This window comes from Mustela lutreola, chromosome 3, assembly GCF_030435805.1.
Source record: "Mustela lutreola isolate mMusLut2 chromosome 3, mMusLut2.pri, whole genome shotgun sequence".
Classification (NCBI taxonomy): domain Eukaryota; kingdom Metazoa; phylum Chordata; class Mammalia; order Carnivora; family Mustelidae; genus Mustela; species Mustela lutreola.
Window position 1 is genome coordinate 7244912 of NC_081292.1, and position 18742 is coordinate 7263653.

General features: G+C 49.3%; 1 long non-coding RNA gene across 1 annotated transcript in view; it reads right to left on the reverse strand.

Annotated features, from left to right (window-relative positions):
* Positions 1-18742, reverse strand: part of LOC131826376 (uncharacterized) — a 95717-nt gene that overhangs the window by 33428 nt on the left and 43547 nt on the right. The window contains exon 3 of the long non-coding RNA XR_009351556.1: positions 12649-12778. This is a non-coding gene — a long non-coding RNA (uncharacterized LOC131826376). The remainder of the gene's footprint in view (positions 1-12648; positions 12779-18742) is intronic.

The window sequence follows — 18742 nt, forward strand, 5'->3', positions numbered from 1 at the left end:
ATCACGAATTTTGTCCTATTTATGTACTATGCAATCTATACTATGATTTACTGAATGTATATTTTAACTGGCTCCTTCTTATCATTTACAATCTTTTTATAAAAGAAATTCTATATTATGGTTTTATAGTGCTGATTATTTTTCTAATATACATTAAAGCTTAAATGTCCATTCATGCAGCACCAAAGCTTATCTCAAATACCAACTTTGGGGTATGTCCCACACTGTGAGAAACTCTGGGACAACACAAGGAAGCATTCCGGGGAATCAGTCACCTGTTCAAATCGCTATCCTGCTAGCAGACTACCTGTGTGACATTATCAACTTGGCCTGTCTGGGGCTCAGTTCCCTCCCCTGTGTAGTGAGTGTGATGGACACCTATTGCCATTTCTGCCTGGTCCACTCTCCAGGAAGGACTGCGTGCCGCCCCCTTCCCGCCACCCCACCTGCAGGAGGTTGCAGCAGTCACGGTTTTTCATGACCATTTCCCTCAGCTGCAGCTGGTTGCTCCCTTCCCCTGGGTGTTCCGAATTGGAACAGAGAAAATGGTCTGTTGAGTTACTGAATGTGTCATGTGGAAGCTTGGGACAGCTGTGATGCTACCATGTTGGTTGTAGTGGGGTGCAGAGCAGGTGAAAGAGAGGGGGGCGGAGAAGGAGGAGAGAGAGAGAAAGGCAGGCATGAGGCACACAGGGAGATGCTCAAAGAAGAGCAGAGATGGTCCAACAGGGAGAAAATGCACTCAGCTTTGCAGGTTGTATTTTGAGACCCTCCCTGAAGTTTGCTGATCTTGCTCCTGGGCTGCATGAGACACTTGTTTGTCTCCATAATAACCCCACCCCATTTTCTGGGGTTTAATTTAATGTGACTTCACTTCTACAATTTGCATGCACAAGAGATAAAGCTAACATATGTTGTCAATAACTCCCCATCCAGGTTCTTCGAGGATTCAGTGAGAAGAAATACTCAAGGGGGCTCTGAGCAGGCTCTCAGGAAGGGATAGTTATTATTAACTCTGTGACATCTGCCAACCTTAAAAATAAAGCAGCCGGTTATTATATCAGCAAAATGAGTTCACTCCGGAGTCGGAGAACTGCAATTCAGGACGAGCAAACTATAGTGAACTGAGGGCAAGTCCGAAGGGACAAAGGGAAGGTCAGCTTTTATGAGGTTTTAGGAAGAAATTGGGAGGATTGTTCTGAAGAGAAGTTGACTGGAGCAGAACAAGAGTTGGAGGTCGTGGTGGGACCTCACTGGCTCGCCAGTGGTGGTCAGTGCCCTGTTCCTAGGACAGGAGAGAAAGACCAGAAGTAAAATGCCTATGCGAAATGTGCCCTCTCTTTAGATATTTCTCATCTTCCCCCACCTGCTGGGGGTGCGGGCTGTAAGGAGCGGGACCTGCGGTCGAGCAGAGCATGCCCTGCGGGGTCCCCGCTGCATTCTAAGTGAGGCGCCCCGTGTTGCCGCCCATCTTCATCCCCCTCCACGCCTTTCCGACTCCTGAGGACCAAAGAGGAAACAGCTCTGGGAGGTGAGAGAAGATAGTAGCAGAACAGGCTGCGGGTAAGAAAGCCAGGGCCTGGCGATGAGGCAGGCAGGATGTGTGACAAAGCCATGTGAGCCTCGCCGTGCTCTCAGACTGGAGGCGTGGAGCCTCCGTGTCTGCATCTGTCCGACAGGACACCTTCTAGAGGAAACGCAGGGAGGGTGAGAAGAACAGGAAACCCCAAGACAAACTCCAGCTCTAACACCCGTGGGCTCTGCCGCCCCAGCATCTGGGCTCAGCTTGCTCACTGCACAAACTGGGGAATTCCCACCCCGGGTTAACGCGCAGCCAAGCCTGGGCCCCGATGGCTCCCCCTCATCCTTCGTGCCCTCGATCCTGCTTAACTTCCTCCGTGAAGCTCCCCTTTCGTGTTCCTAGATCACATCATAATTTGTAATTACACATTGATTTGTTTGCTCACTTGTTTAATTGGTGCTTCTCTCTCTTCCTGAGCAGCTGTTTGGACATTCCTCTGCTCATCTCCCTACCCAGCCTTCAGGGAAGCATTCTCTGTCCTGCTTCCCCACTGGCCCTAAAGTCTGGCTTCTTTCTTTTCCCTCCCTGACTGCCACAGGAGACCCAGGCGTGCGCTGTGGCTATGCCTGTTCCACTTAGGACAGTGGAAGAAGGTTGGGGGGCAGAAGAGGGGCTGGATTTCTTTGCTTGGCCTCTACTGGGGCTCACCCTCAGAAGCTCTTCTCAGCCGACACTGTCCCATGTCCTTATCACAGGCTTAGTCTGGAGCTGCCACCCAGGAGCAGAGGGATTTGCCTCACACCAAAGGCTCACTGGACACTTCCTCCCCAGAACTCACCAACACAAGCAAACCCTCTGGAGAAGGGGGCCTTGACATGAATCCTATGGGCTTAGGAGGCTGAGCAAAAAGTCCAAGATGACCCAGCAAGGTAGAAACCTAGAAGAGAGGCGAGCCCATGACCCTCATAACCTTTTTCCTGTGCCATGTTGCACCTCACTCAGACCAGGCCTTGAAACCAGATCAAGACATCACGGGGATAACGCCGCATATTGGCCTGCATGAGCCGCAGCCTGCGGGGTCTTCCTTCGTCTTCTCCCAGAGGCAGGCTCTGAAGCAAATATTTGAGGGCAACTAGTTTCTTTGGGGAATGCAGAAAACCCATGGAGGGCAGTAATTCAGGGGAGGAGAAGCACCAACTTTTAGGTGAGAAAGTGGAGATCTGGCCATAACCTCACAGAACACTGTGGAGCCCAGTGTTCCCTCCCCAGGCTACGCCCTGGTGACCCAGCAGCTGCTTCCCAGAGTTCACAGAACGTGCTTTTCACGGTAACTCTGCAGACTGTCATGGGAGGAGCACCCATGAGCTACATCCAACAGTTTATTCTTTAAAGTAGAATGATTCTGAATCCATGGTGAAGAACATCTTTCCCAGGGGGCTGTAAGCAGGGCTGGGGGAGGTGGGGCAGGGGACAGAGGACAGAGAGCCTTGGAAGGGTTTAAGGAAGGTGCCAGTAAGCTGGGAATGTGTGAGGGGCTGAGGTCCAGAGCAACCACCCACCTCCATGCTAGGAAATGTTTCCTGCCCATTTATAATATGCTAAACTCCATGACACACACAGCCCCGGGGGAGATAAAGTGAAAATTCAAGTTCACGACAGCCCAGACTCAGATAGGCAGTGAATGAAAATTCACATTTTGAATTAAGGAATTACAAACTTTCTACAAAAGTTCAAGTACTTCCATAAACAAAGAAGACCTACCAGACCAAGCCCCCCGTGGCCTCAAGTTTATTTCTACAGAGATCCCCACTTTCCAGATGCTACGGAGCATGAGCGCAACAGAGCTCTGACTGAAGCTTAAGGTTGTTTCCTTTATTTGTTATTTTTATTTGTTAACAGATCATTTTTTCTCCTGGTACACAGACATCTGGAGGATGGGAAAAATCAGGCAAGTATTCTTTTTTTTTATTTTTTTAAAAATTTGTTATAAACATATAATATATTTTTATCCCCAGGGGTACAGGTCTGTGAATCGCCAGGTTTACACACTTCACAGCACTCACCAAAGCACATACCCTCCCCAATGTCCATAACCCCACCCCCCTTCTCCCAAACCCCCTCCCCCCAGCAACCCTCAGTTTGTTTTGTGAGATTAAGAGTAACTTATGGTTTGTCTCCCTCCCAATCCCATCTTGTTTCATTGATTCTTCTCCTACCCCCTTAAGCCCCCATGTTGCATCACCACTTCCTCATATCAGGGAGATCATATGATAATAAGTCTATCAAGCAAGTATTCTTAACTGATCCTTAATCATTTCCCCACATAGCCTTTAACTTGCTTTACTTCACCTACAAAGGAAGAGAGGGGGGGGAAACTCTTTTTTAGACTGTCTTGCCTCTAAAAATGTCATCTTTCTTATTTCCTTTTTCTCCCAGCTCTCTATCAGCACAGCACCTGGGTGTCAGGAAGAAGGAAGGAGACTTGTGGAGGATTTTAGGGAAGCGCAGGAAAGGGAGTGGGTGAGCAGTAAACAGCCCTGGAAAGGAGGCCCCCCCACTCCAGCCCCCGCTCTGCCCTTCCGGCCCCGTGGCCGCTGGCAAGTCCCTTAGTTCTCAGATCCTTGCTTTTCTCAACTATAAAATGATGAAATGAATCTTCACCTTCAGAATGTTGCAAAGCTCCCTTCTCCAGCCTCCCCGTGTCCCTTGTTCCCAGTCGTGAACCCAGAACCCCTTCCAGGGCCTTGATAAAAACGTGTTGAATGAAACAGCGACGATGTCTATGAACATGAAATATTAAGGTCTGATGCCCAAAAGTGAACTTCAAAAGGTTTAAGAAGCAGTGAAGTTCAGACACTGGCTGAGTGTTCGAGTGAGAACAAAGTTGGCCAGAGTTGGCTGCGGTGGAACTAGGGGCAGCATCACTGTTGTGACCGCAGCTGGAGCAGGAGAGCTGGCAGCCGCATCCGTCCCCCTGGCTCCCTCCCCGGGGGACCTTTCAGCCCAGGGGGCCAGCACCAGCAGGTCCTGCTCCATGAGCACCCGAGTTGCCAGCTACCCAATAACGACGTGGGTTGGGTCCCATCCTAGAGATTCTGATTCCAGCGGGTCCAGCTGGAGCCTAAGGAGTTCCTAGTGACAATTCCCTGCAGACGGATCTGAGCAGAGCCGGCCTGAGCCATCCCCATCACCTCCTCCCTTTTGCCAGCAACTGGTGCAGGGATGGGCCTGGGGCCCAATTCCAGCCACAGAGAAATGAAGGGGTCGATGGGAAGTTTCCTCTTTTGCAGGAGAGAGCCACAGGAACCTCTGAAAAGAGTCTTGTCAGAATGCGACACCTGAAACCTGTGTAGGCATCTGGCTCCTAATGTGAAAATGGAACCACCCCCAAGGGAAAGTGGGTGGAGAAGTAGTCAACACCGGGGTCTTTCTTGGCGTTGTTCCTAACCCTAAACAGCCAGTGCAAACCCACCTTAGTGAGAGGGGATCCCGCGGCTTTGACCAGTTTCGGGGAGAGTATGTCAGCCATCGTGGAGGTACAGAGCTAAGAAGAAACATGGCGCCCCTCCCTTCCTGAGTGGGGCTGTCCCTCTTGTCTTGAGCAGAGGAGCAGGGGGAAGCAGATGTGTACAACCAGCCCTAAAAGCCAGCACCAGGAGAAAATCCTAACCAGCAAATGAGGTGCAGTTGTGGTTCTAGACTGGGCACAGCCATGGTGAATGGGTAAGAAGGGTGACTGCTCCCTGGAGTTGATATTTCTGGTGGGGGAAAGAGAAAGAACTGATGAACTAATTATTAGAGTAACCCTCGATGAGCACCTGTGAGCATCGGGCCGTCTACTCTCAGCATCTTCCCGGTCCTACCTGAAAACACTGGTTGCCATCCCCCATCAGCAGCTAGAAATTTCACTTGCCTCAGGACTCTGCCATGACCTATACTCACACAACTATAAACACCCAAACATCGTTAGGACCCATCATGCCTGCTTGACAGAAATCCTCTTATTATTCCCCATAAAATGTCACCCACCTGTCGGGAGACAGACCTTCTTTCTCTCCGCCAACCCCTCCTTGCTTTTGAAGGAGCCAGGAGCCAGGTGGCAGAATGTACAGCATTCTGACTAGTTTCTCTCTGGGTAAGATGATTTTTTTTCCTTTGCTAAGTACTTGAAGGCAGCTGGTTATTTCCAGAGAGTAGAAAAAAGAGATGAAGGTTGAAGACAAAATTGGGAAGGAAGAAGAGGGAGGGTAGGCACAGAGAACAGGGGGAAGGACCCTAAAGATTAAATAATGACAAGTAATGTTTGTGTTAGAGGCAATTTCTGGGGCAGGCCCTGTACCAGACACCTGAAACTCACATGTCACAAACAGCTCATACACGGGACTGTTATCTTGCCTGAGTCCCTTGTGGTGGTATAACAACCCCTCCTGTGGCCAAGAAAGCCACCCATGAGCTGGCTCCTGTCGAGCTCTGCACAGCACCCTCCCCCCACCGAATGGTGCTCTCCAGCTCTGCACTGCTGACCCCCAATTCCCTGTCGATGTCACTCTGGGTGCAGACAGTCTTGGTGTATCCCCCACTCTGTGCACTGACGTTCAACATTACCCGCTTTGCTCACCCTATAGCCACACATGCTTGTTGGCAGGCCAGTAGCTTCCTGATTTCCAGATCTTCCTGTAGATAACTCCTCCTCCAGGAAGCCTTCCATAATGCCCCAAGATGGGTCCTGGCACCCCTCCTTCATCTCCTCGAGGCCGATCCCTGGATGTGTCTTACGTGTTGTGTTTACCTCTGTGCTCATTGACTTCTTTATCAGGGTCCACAAGATCCTTGAGAACAATGTTTGGATGTTGCCTGAGGCCCATTGGGGTCCCCCAAATGGCCTAAAATAAAGCCTGCAGTGAAGGAAGTTTGTTTGCGAGATAATTCCGGGAAGGAGGAGTATGGATTCAGGGAGAATGAGACAAAGACAGGGGAAAGCCAATGTCAAGGTGCCTTTCAAGGATAGTGTTGTGGCAAACAGGAGCTTGATTTGAGGTGTTCAGAACTCCTTCCACAACCTTCCCTCTGAGGGACAGGCAGAATGGGTGTTTACCCACCATTTTCTTTCCCCACGGACACACTGAGGATGTCATCCCTAGCTTCAAATGCTGTGACATGTGCCCATGACTTCCCAGAAGCTTTCACCTTGGGCTGGTGTAGTCCCAGCGACCCACAGCCCCCACCATGGACTCTTCTTTCACAAAGAATGGCCTGTCCTCCCTCTACATGTCCTGCCATGTCCTCCGGACTCTGCCTCATCTTTCCTCCAGGAAAGCCTCACCTAGCTCCCACTCCTGCCCAAGGCACACTCTGTCCTCCTGAGAAGCTTTCCCAGATTCACTCATCCAATCTGGTTCTCAATACTTGCTGCAAAGCAAAATCTCCTGGGGAGCTTTAAAAATAAAAACAATGATACTCGGGTCCCACCACCGAAACACTGAATTAATTGATCTAGGATAGGACCTGGACATTGCTATTTTTTTTAAAGTTCCCCCCAGTGATTTTAACATGCTGCCTGGCCTGAGACCTATTTGTGTTCCTCAGTTTAAACTATACTCCTCTGCATTTCCAGAGTCTTGGGTTTCCCTCCATGTTGCTCTATATTGTCCTTTCTTCTCAGTTCCCAGCCTCCCCACTTCGTCCTCAAGGCCTGTACTTACCTCTCTTCCCCCAGGGAGCCCCTCCCTGCAGCTTGGCTCAGACGTCCCAGCAGTGGCTTTGGCCCCCCAGGCTGGGAGCCGCTCCCCTCATCCCCCCTCCTGCCCACGCTGTCTGAAGCCTTGGTTTTCAGCCACCTCTATGTGCGGCCCTTGACTCCGCACTGCCGAGATGATTAGAACACTCAGCTACATCTTTCATGGCCCTTCTGCCTTCTATCTCTACTCTCCCAGACTCTGACACTTGGGCTCTCGAGCACTGAGCTCTTAACAGTATCAAGTCAACTGGTCCTGCTGTGCCAGAAAGCACTTGAGTGAAGTGCTAGAAAATCCCTGGAAATCCTTCCCCAGAAGGAGCCACCTCCACCCAGCTCCTTCCCTTGAAGAGGAAAGACCTCTGCAGGGGCAGGAGACCCCGAGGAGCCCTCCTATGGGCAGGGATCCTGCAGACCTCAGGGACCAAAAGCCGTAGGACTCTCCCATCAAAGCACATTCCAACCTTTGCGCCTACTGTGTTTTGCCATTTAGAGCCCTTGCAATCTCTCTCTGCTCCAATACTGAGGTCAACACCAGGTTCTATGCTGAGCCTGGAAAAAGCAAGTGGCTTTCGCCCTGGGAGTTGTGTGGTCCTGTCTCCTTACCAAGGACAGAAGAATTTAGAATTCGTTCCTGGCTTATGACCCTGTTTCACACCTCCTTCCTGTGTCCACTTGAGCAAGTCACTCAGTCATTCTGTGGGGATCCTCGACCCTGGCTCAAAGGGCAGCTTTATTCTTCCCCATCCATGCCTTGACACTGCTGGTCTGAATCTCACTTCCCCAGATCTGGAGAAGGAAGAACTCTGACTTTCCAGACAACTCTTAGGTGCTACCAAGTACTCCTACTTTGCAGTTTCAAAACTTAGCAGTTTAGCCTAACACCAAAGCCTGAAGCCTCACCTTATTTAAAACCTCTTCTTGGGACCCCTGTGTAACTCAGTTGTTAAATATCTGTCTTTGGCTCAGGTCATGATCCCAGGGTCTTGGGTTTGAGCTCCTCATCAGGCACCCTTCTCGGCAGGAAGGCTGCTTCTCCCTTTCCCACTCCCCCTGCTTGTGTTCCCTCTGTCTGTGTGTCTCTCTGCCGAATAAATAAGTTAAAGCGCTCTCTCTCTCCCTCTCTCTCTCTCTCTCTCTATATATATATATATATTCTTCTTGCCAGTGTCCTCCTGTCCCGGGCTAAGAGGCCCACTGCAGAAAATGAAATTTTGTTATCTCACCTTCTCTCCTCCTTCCAGGCTGCCTCTGGGTGCTGCAGGGTGGCATGGGAGGAGCCAGGGTACTCCTGTGGCGAGAGGTGAAGGGCAGGAACTGTCCAATGCCTGAAGTCGTCATCTAACACTGGAGGTCCTGTGAGTGTGGCAGATGCAATGCTTACCCCTTTCCTTATGCAACTCTTTTGGGATCCCCATGGAAGTACATCTACTGGGGGCCTCTAACTACAGTCCCCTAGCTTGGGTGATGCCATCTCTGGCTTGTGGCTTATCATGTTCCCTTCGCCCGTGGCTTACAGCTGACTATCTCATACACTCCAGGCCCGTGGCCAGACAGCTCACAGCTGGCTTCCCTGCTCTTCAGGCTCCATGCATCACTCGCCCTACACCCCATTACCACCCCTAGTTCCCCCAAATATCCCAGACCAAGCACTCAGATACTCAGAAAAGCCCACCCTCCCTCCTGTACCCACACTGCCTACCCGTGGGGAGGGCACCAGGTGCACAGAGTCCTGGCACTCTCCTCTGCAACCCTCTCCCTGTTCACCCGCTGTCAGGTTCATTCATAGCCTCCAGGGGAGTGAAGGGCCAAGGCCTTTGGCCTGACTTGAGGGCCAACCCTTAGCAGTTCCTCCCCCGCTCTCCACCTTCATTGTTTAGAATCCCTTTGTTCTCAACTTTAGAGTCTTGGCCAAGATTTAGGGAAGAAAAGCACTGTTTAGGGAAGAGAAATACCATTGACGTTCCCATGAGATGAGCCAGAATACAGTGAATCCCTTCACTTGAACTCGTGGGACCCTGTCAGCTCCTGTCCCTCTCTGACCCCTGTGCTACTGCAGCCTGATCTGTGTCTGTGCCTCCCCAGCAGACCATGGGCTGCGGGAGGGCAGGCCTGTGGCTCCACCACTGTATTCTCAGAAGCTGGTAGCTTAGAAGCAATCAGTACCCCTCTGTTCAGTGAATGAGTAATACAGTTCCCTGATCAATCAGGTAGCAGGTCTCACTTACATGGAAGGAACAGCTCCGGTGCTATGGAGTCTAACAAGAAATGGAAATGATGCTCTATCGAGCAGTGCCATGACAGCGATAGAAACAATCATCTCTGGACCCAGTGGACCTGCTAGCGTATAGAACTCCACACTCAGTCTTCACAAGGGGTGAGCTGGGTATCACTAATGTCCCATCTTATAGATGAGTAAACTGCGGTGTCTGAGGCTGAGCATGAGCTAAAACTTGCAGGAATTACAAAACCAACCACTGGAAAGGTCTCTGAGAAGGGTTCAGAGATGTGAGGGACTCTTTCTCTGGAAAGCGTTCAGAGAAGTTTTCCTGGGGGCAGTGATGTGACAGGAGAGCCTTAAAAAGTGGGTGTGGCTCCCCAAAGCAGACAGCGGGAAGGAAGTCTGGGCAGGGGAGAACAGGAATCCGCTGCTCCTGTTGAAGGTAATAGCAGACAGCAGGCTCTAGAACCGACCTCGAGCTCTGCATTGTCTGGATGTGAGGGATAAGTGATCCAAATGGGGTTTAGGCGTGCGGGATTTGTCAAGACGATGAGAACCACGGAGGGCTCTGCATGACCAGAGCTGTTTTCTGGAAGATTAATCTGTGGGTGCATGTTTCCTGAACTGACAGACGGGGACAGAAAGAGACAAACCAATCAGGAAATCCCTTCATTATTCAGCAGCAACCTACTGAAGAGCAGGAGCTCGCAGGAGGCTTAGGAGTCCTGGTTTATAATGCTGCCTTGCTCCCGACAGTCCTCTGAAGGGAAACGGGGTGAGATCTGCAGCTGCATGTTCCAGAGCTGAACACAACACCAGGCAAGAAGGTGGGCTGTATGTTCCTTCTGAGTGAATGGAAGATACTGAGTGACATCTTCCTTCCAGAGCGAGAACTTAGGATCAGTGCTGACTAAGCAAAACAGTAGTAAAAGGAAGTTGCCAGGAATATTGGACAAGCGCAGAGGGCTGGGTTGTATCCAGAAGAGGGAAAGAAGAAAAAAGCACTGAACCATGAGCTTTCACCCCTTCAGACCTCGGTCTCCCCCATCTGTCCAGCCACAGGCAGCAGTGGAGGGTAGGATAAGCTCTCCAGGATCCCTCCTGCCCCCACTCGCCTGGGATTCAAGGACAGCACCCCCCCCCCACGCCCCGTCTTTGCTCTCCACCCATGCTGCTTCCTTGCAGTGCTGAGCGGGACTAGGAGTGAAGGCCCCCAGGCAGGCAGGTCAGCAGCAGACTTCCGCACCTGCCCCCAGCCACAGACTCGCCCAGGTTATTCTGAGCCGGCATCGTGGCACCGGCTCCCTCTCTTCTCCCCGAACCAGGCTTTTATGAAAGTCCCTAACGAGCCCTGTGCTCTTATGCATTTTAGAAATCTCATCAAATAGGAGCTCATGGAGTATAAATTAACCCCAAGGAGCAGCGCTGCATTAATCCCTGCGGTGATTATACATTAGCCAAAGAATGTCTTTGCCTATTTTAAGCAGCCGAACCCAGACTGTCTGGGGTGCTTTTCTACTTTGTCTCTGTTGCCAGCCATTCATTTAGATCATGCCACTTTCTGCGTCCTCTCCAGCCCCTCCCCGCCCCCGCTGCGTTGCGGTGCAATGACCAGGGCACAAGCGGGTACCTGACACGCCCCGCCCCTCAGGCCCTCAGTCCCTCTGACATCCAGCTGCTTACTTCAGCTCCCTGAGTTTTGGCTGACTGTAACCCTGATCATAACAGCGGTCTTCTAGGCTGTTCTCTGAGTTTAATTTCTTAAAGCATGCCCCGTGGGCCCTCTCTCTCTGTTCATCTTCTCCCCTCCCCCAGTGTTATCGCCTTGCTGTGTTAATATGACCGAAGCTGAGGATGGCCAGTAAAGAAAGTCACTAGGAGGGGGAAAGAGCCAGAAAAGTTTCAGCTTGTCATGGCTGAAAATAGAACTAATTAATATTCTGAATGCATTAATGAGGTCTTTGAAATCACAGAAAGAAAAAACTCTACTGTACATCCATCAAAGGTGTGTTGTACCTAGCTGAGGGTTTTCTGGGAAAGAAACCAAGACATGACTACCCACATTGCCTACCGCTTCAAGCTTGAGTCATGCTATTTTCTAAATCAAAAATTATAATTATAGACTTGTCTTGCAAGTAGGCATAGCCTTTCTTCTGAGAAGTTTGGAGACCTTGCTATTCAGGGCCCAGTGGCTCACAAGAGATAATCTCACCCAGGCCCCCAGCACATTTCCCATCACAAGCATGGAACCCCAGAGGCACACAGGCCCTGGCTTACAGCCTGGCCCCTAACTCAGTGCCTGATGTGACTCTAGTTCATGCTGCACACCACTTTGCCGTTCACAAAACTCTTGGGCAGATTGTCTCTCCCGTGGAAACAGCAACAGTCTGAAGAAGAGGAACACCATGCCTGCTTGACACATAAGGACCCTGACGCTGGGCAGAGTTATGTATCGGGGATGCCCCGAAATCACACAAAGTCTCTCTCTGCACCACCACAGACGGTTATGGTCAAATGAGATCCTGGATGGTCCCCCACCTGCCCCATCTCTGAATATCACATAGCCCCCCCTCTCCTGGAAGCACCTCGGAGACCTGAAGCTTTGACATGGATCTAACAGAGAAGACTCTTGCTCAAATATAAAATCCTTGTTTCATCCATTATTACTGCCAGTAATATTATGATAGTCATTATCTTGTTGAACACTTACCACATCTTATACTTACTTCTCAAGACAAGCCTGTGAGTTATGCACATTATTATCCCTGATTTACAGATGAGGGAACTGAGGCTTAGGAAGAGAAAGTGACCTGAACTCAGGTCTCTGACAAGAAGAGGTGGCAAATCTGGGAATCAGCAGTTGGTGTGACACCAGATTCTTCCATGCAATGTGCTTGCTTATCTGTGCATTCTCTCAACAAGCACTTGATCACCTCCAACACTGGAGTAGACACACTAGTGGTTCTGGGACTGCTCCCTGTCTTGCCGTCACTCATCTGATCAGCAACAGGTACACTTTGCTTCCAGCAGCAAGTGCATGGATGTCCCAAGGACTTGATTCTGCTTGGTTTCCAAACTTTGAGAATATACTTTACCTTTGCCCTGATTCCTATTTAGTGAAAAGGGCATCTTCTCTGACCACCAGCCACCCACCCAAAGCTAAGGCTTTACCTGGGACAATGACCAAAAAGCAGCAAGATGGAATTGACACATCCTGGATCCCATTTTCCTCATGGTCCATCCTTGTATGCATGCATCCCTGAGCCAGTCATCTGGTTTCTCTCTACCTTGACATCCTCCTCTGTAAAAGAAAAGTTGGGTTAAGAACTGGATTTGATGAGGCCAAACACACAAATCCTTTTGAAAAACTGGGAATCCATGTTTGGTTCTTTTTTGTGTGTGATAATAAAATCACATAAAATTCACCATTTTCACCATTTTTCAGTATACAATTCAGTGGCATTAAGTATATTCACAACATTGTACAACCATTGCTACCACCCTTGTCCAGGATTTTCACCACCCCAAGCAGAAAGTCGGTTCCCATCATCTCCCTTGCCCCCAGTCCTAGACTGCCGTTCTGCTTTGACCAGAGACACACAGAAGAGGAATCCTACAGTGTTTGTCCTTCTGTGTCTGGCTTATTTCACTGAATGTAGCCAAAAAACAGGTTTTAATGTAAAGGTCACCCATCACACCCAGTCCAGAGCACTGGTTAGGGCTCTTACCTCGAGAAGCGTTTCCAAGCTTCATCTCCTCTATGCCTGCCAGCAGCATTACCTCCACTTAGCCAAGGAGAAAAATTAGATGAGGCAAGTTTAAGGAATTTGGCCAAGATCACTTAAATAGTGACCGAGCCCTGATCGTCTGTCCACAGATCTTTGACTCAAGTTCAGGAGTCTTGCTAATTCACTTCGTTGAGGTTGGAAATGTGATAATACCCCAGTTAGCTGACAAAGCTCCCCAACACAGTAACCACTGACCCAGACAGGCTTACTTTAGATTCTCATCAAGAAGTCTTGGTGGAAGAGAAAGTGCCAATTCCACCCCCCCTCCCTACCTGCCCACCTGTTTTCTCCTCTGAAAAGACTGAGGTCCAGGAAGACCCACCCAGACCTCCCTGCAGTACTTAAACCAAGTCCCTGGGACCCCCGTGTTTCAACTTCCCCACTACTAAAGGGGTTGAATAAAACTTGTTCTACCTGCATTTCTGAAGGTCAGTGAACCTGCAGGTGTAAAAGACATTCGAAATTGCAGGCAGTTATTGTTTGGTGTGATGTTGCAGAAAGACCACGGCAGGGTCAGAGCCCCAGCAGGCCACTCTCCATCAGATGACCTCCCCGAGCTTCAGCTTCTTCAAGCACGTACGAAACCCCTGTAACGTGCCAGGCACAGTGCCAGACCTAGGGGGACTAGGGTGTAGGGAAGATACACCCACATGCTCACGGTGATTAAAACCTTATGGGGTGAAGGGAAGATTTAAGACAGACAGAGAAAGCGATCAGTTCAGTATGTGGCAGATGGTAAGCAACCCATATTTCACAGCATTTTCCATAATGTATTCATTCAGCAAACATTGCTTGAGTAACCACCAAGGGATTAGGCTGGGATTCTCAACCTTGGCACTGTTGATATTGGGGCCATAATCTTTTGTTGTGGATGGAGTGGGGGCACTGCCCTGTGGGCTGCAGCATCAGACACATCTCTGGCCTCCCCACTAGATGCCAGTACCATCCCTCTGCCGTTCTAACCCAGAAGATGTTTCCCAACATTACCCAGTGTCCCTGGGAGGCACAACTGCCCCTGTTACGAGCCTCTGGTTTAACTATATGTCAGCTTCTGAGATGCAGAGTTGGATAGAATAGTCCTGTCCCAGGAGTTCCCGGTCTCAGGGCACAGACAGGAGGATGGATACTTCCATTAGGCAGGTGGACACCAGTAGAATGACCAACACTTGTGAGAATCTGCTGTTAGACATGTGCTTTCACTGGCCTAATTGGGACAGATAGCAAGCAGTGGGATTAGGCAGGAGAGGACATGGGCCTCTGCCCCGCATTAATGGTTAAAATGGACAAGAAGGTGGGGTTGGAGAAAGATCAAGAGCAGCTTGGTGAGGAAAGAGGGATGACAGGCTGGAGGGGAGGGAATGCATGTTGGGGACAGCCAAGTGAGACCCGACCAAGACAAAGGGTAGGAGACAAGGCAGTGGCTGTAGTGATCAGTACAAAGAGAGTCCACACAGATCTGTGGTCTCTGTGACCCAGGCACCTGCTCTCCCAGACCCTTTCTGCTACTCTGAAGCTCAGATCTCCCCTTCCTGCTCTCCTGCTCCCTCTCCCTTCCCTCCTTCTATGGTGTCTCAAAATGGGAAAAAGGAGAAAGCCAGTGTTCTCCCTAAGTCCCAGGAGGCCTAAGCCTGGGGCCTTCCTGCTCCGTGTCCTCCTACTAGGAAGGCTCTCAGAGCCTACTCAGCTAAAGGGTGTGGGGGCCGCTGAGTGGGGCACAGTGACTCACACTGAGCAGATAATGAGCTCTGGTGACAAGGGACTGAGCACCAAAGGGAGAAGTGCCACCTCTCCGAGGGTTCAGGCTTGGCCCACGGAGCTCCTCTGTGGGATGGCTGTTGAATGAGTCTGACAGCTTCCCCGGCATCGCCCTCCCACCACACCACCCCACACCCCCACCCAGGAGGTCTTTCTCTTTTAAGTGTGCATTTTGCAGTTGAAACAGTTAAGCAAAGGCCCCTAGAGACTTGAAACAGGAGGATTCATCCTCGATATGGACTGTCTTACCTTCCCTTAAGCATAGGCTTGAGCCAGGTCTCCACATTGGAAATACCCAAATGTTCCTGGGCCTACGTGGTCACTGTGGACAACCCACTTCCACCACAGAGCCTCCATGGTCGTTAGAAGTCAGCCATGAATAATTGCTAGGGGTCCAGCAACCACAGCAAGGTGAGGTGTGCATTCTCTAAAGCGGTGCCCATGAAGTTCATAGCTTAAAATCCTGGGTTACTAGGACTGCAGTGTTGGTGAGACCACAAGGCAAAGAGAATAGATCAAGAGACAGGAAAGCAAGACCTGAGACAGAGGGAGAATGAGGCCACAGATGTCATGTGTCCCACCTACCGCGGGACATCCACATAAAATGATGAAGGTATGGGTCAGTCAGGACTCTGATGGCAAAGCCAAAGCACATACAAGCTGTTTAATAACAGAACTACATGTAGGAAGAAAACCAGTAAGGGATAGTGCAGAACTGAAGGGTTAATGAAAGCCGGGAGCAGTTACCACCCCCGGGTCCAGAGAGGCAAAGGGAACAGAAGTTACTGGAATCCAAAGAGAGTAGTTACATGGAGAGGGCTTTCCAATGGGAATTGAGGGACAGAGAGAGCCCCAACAGAGAGATCCCCAGGGCAATAAGTGCCCAATCTCTACCCTCCCGCTCTTAAGGTTCCCTCCTGGCCAAGCTCCACTCTACGATAAAGGGCAGAGAGCATACTGAGGTGGTCCACACCAGCAGCCTCCCCACACTCCATAATGCTCATTGTCTGAACATCACTGTTTGGCAGCTCATTGTAGCAAGCAGATGGTAGGGAAGGGAAAGGATGAGGGAATAGAGAAAGGCAATGAGTCCTCTCCCTGTACCCCAACCAGGTACTTAGAGATGAGGAAACAATTTAATGTCTTCAGTAGAGATGTTTTGGTGGCCTCCCTGGCATTCATTTTCCCCTCCCTCTTTATGACAGCTCCAAGGTAGCTGACTCCAGCCCCAGGTATAGAAGAAGTAAGCAAGGCTAAGCCAATCAGAACATCCCCCCCACCCCAACCCATGCCCCAGAGACAGCTTAGGCATTTGACTATATGACTTTTCATTGGAATTCTGGGAAATGAGCATCCTGCTTTCACTGGGGTTACATAAGGAAGAATGGAAGCCCACAGATGTAAGGACATCCATCCTGGGGCCAAGAAAAGAGACAACATAAGATGACCTAGTCACCATCAACGGCAGAGTGAAAAGATCCAATGAGGCCAAGTCCTCAGGCACTTTTCACACTTTCTGACCCTGGATCTTTGGAAGAACTAATACATCTCCCATTGTATAGATGAAAAAAATTAAAGCTCTGTCTTCCAAAGTCACCCAACCAGTAACTAATGGAACTAAGACTTGCACCCAAAGGCTCTCGAGCTAGATCTAACACTGCTTCTTTCCCTGGCTTCTCTATACAGTGCTGGCAAGACAAAGCTGGGAAAAGGCCACCAGCTACACACATTTTCATCACACCCTATGTCGATATTTATTGGAAGTGCAGAATATGAAGGCTTCAGTTAATGAAATTAGATTCGTCCCCACATTCATCATCTTTTCTGCATCTGCAACCTCCAAATTGAATCTGGGATGGAGTGGCAGAATTTATCAGCACTGGGATAATTCAATGAACACCGCATGGGGTTTCTCAACAGTCTATGCAGAGTTAGTGTCACAGTGATTGGGGAATATACTGTCATCTTCCTAAAGTTGGGAATTAAATCTTTTTAACCATGACTATATGGCCTAAATTCAGTGAAATCCAGTGAGATGACTCTCAAATCGCTGTTAATCATGAGTCATGCCCCCAAAGCTCCTCCCACCCTTTCTTCTCTCTTCATCCTTCCTTGCCTTATTCCCTCCTTCTCAGCCTCCATTCTTAACCTGGGAACAAGTATAGTCTTCAAACCATTCACTACTGAGGTGGCTAAAAAGCAGCAGCCACCTGACAAAAGGTTGATGAAGAGGAAGACATGATGAAGGACGTGTGAAGGAAGGGAATAGAAGTCAATGAATCACCTGTTGTAGGGTGTGCGCCATTGGAGGCATGACCTTCCATACATTCTCTTAGATAGCCTGCCCCCCACCACCACCCATTAGCAATGACCTTTCTGGAGCTGCCAGGATAAAGAAGGGACAAAAGAGATGTAAGGGAGTAACAAGCTTGCTGTCTTGACCACTTGATCAAAAACAGCCAAGAGATAAAGTTAAGCTGAGTGACAGAAACTGTCAATATCTTTGCAGGCAAACTGAGTTCCCCTAGTGCCCTCTATGCCTTTTCTACCCATTACATATTCTGTGTTTATAAGGCATTTTTTTTTCTACCAATGCCTAAATGCTAACAATATTCTTCATGTTTAGTCAACATTCACTTGGTAAGTATTGAGTGCCTACTGGGTACCAGGCACTACTGTAGACATTATCAATATAGCAGTGTGCAAAAATAAATAAGTAAATATGAAGAAATCCTGCCCTGCTGGAGCTTACATTCTAGTGGATGGAAACAGACATTAAATAAATAATAGGTAGGAATATAATATTTTGGGTAGTGTTACATGTTATGGAGAGAAATTAGGCAATGAAGGGAAGGTAGGGGTGTTGGAGGGGAGTGGAATGTAATCTTAAATTACAGGTCTCAACAAAAAGACATTTGAGTAATGGCTTAAAGTGAGGAGCTAATCCTGAGAAAAATCTGAAAAAGAGCATTTCAGGTAGAAGAAACAGGATGGGCATAGGTCCTGAGGTCCGAGCATGTGTGTGGGCTGAAAAAAACATCAGGATATCCCTGTGGGCAAAGTGCAGTTAATGGAAAAAGGCACAAAGTAGAGACTGGGTCAGAAAAGTAACAAGAGGGCAGATCATGTTGGCCTCAGAGGCCTTTCTCGGCTTTTACTCTGTGAGGGTTGGAAAACAACTGATGCCTTTTGTGCAGGAGAATGGCATAATCAGACTAGCATTTTAGCAGATATTTCTTATTGTTGAGTTAAAAATAGACTGTCAGAGAGGACAGGTGGAGGCAGGGGTACAAGCTGGGAGCTGTATATTAATCCAGGCTGTTTCCTGGGAGATTTGGAACCTGGCTGTGCCATTTCCACAGTGTTTTGGGGATTTACTGCTGCTTCATCTACAAGACGCTATCACAGTCCAGGCCCTTGTCATCACTAGACCTTGCTATTACAACAGCTTCTTAACTGGTCCCTCTGTCTCTAATCTGGTCCCTTGGGTTAGATAGGAGAAGCCCTGTTGTGATGAATGCTGGAATATCTATAACCTGACATAGTAAATGAGTGTTCTCACTTATACCATCATCTGATGTGAGTTGGCTGGCTTTCCCCATCCTCTGTGTCCTCTGAAATACATGGCCTCCACGTTCTTTATAGAATACAAAGAAAGGATTTTAGAACTGTAACTCTTAAAAGTGGCTTACACTCTTCCCACATCCTTTTAGCCAAAACCC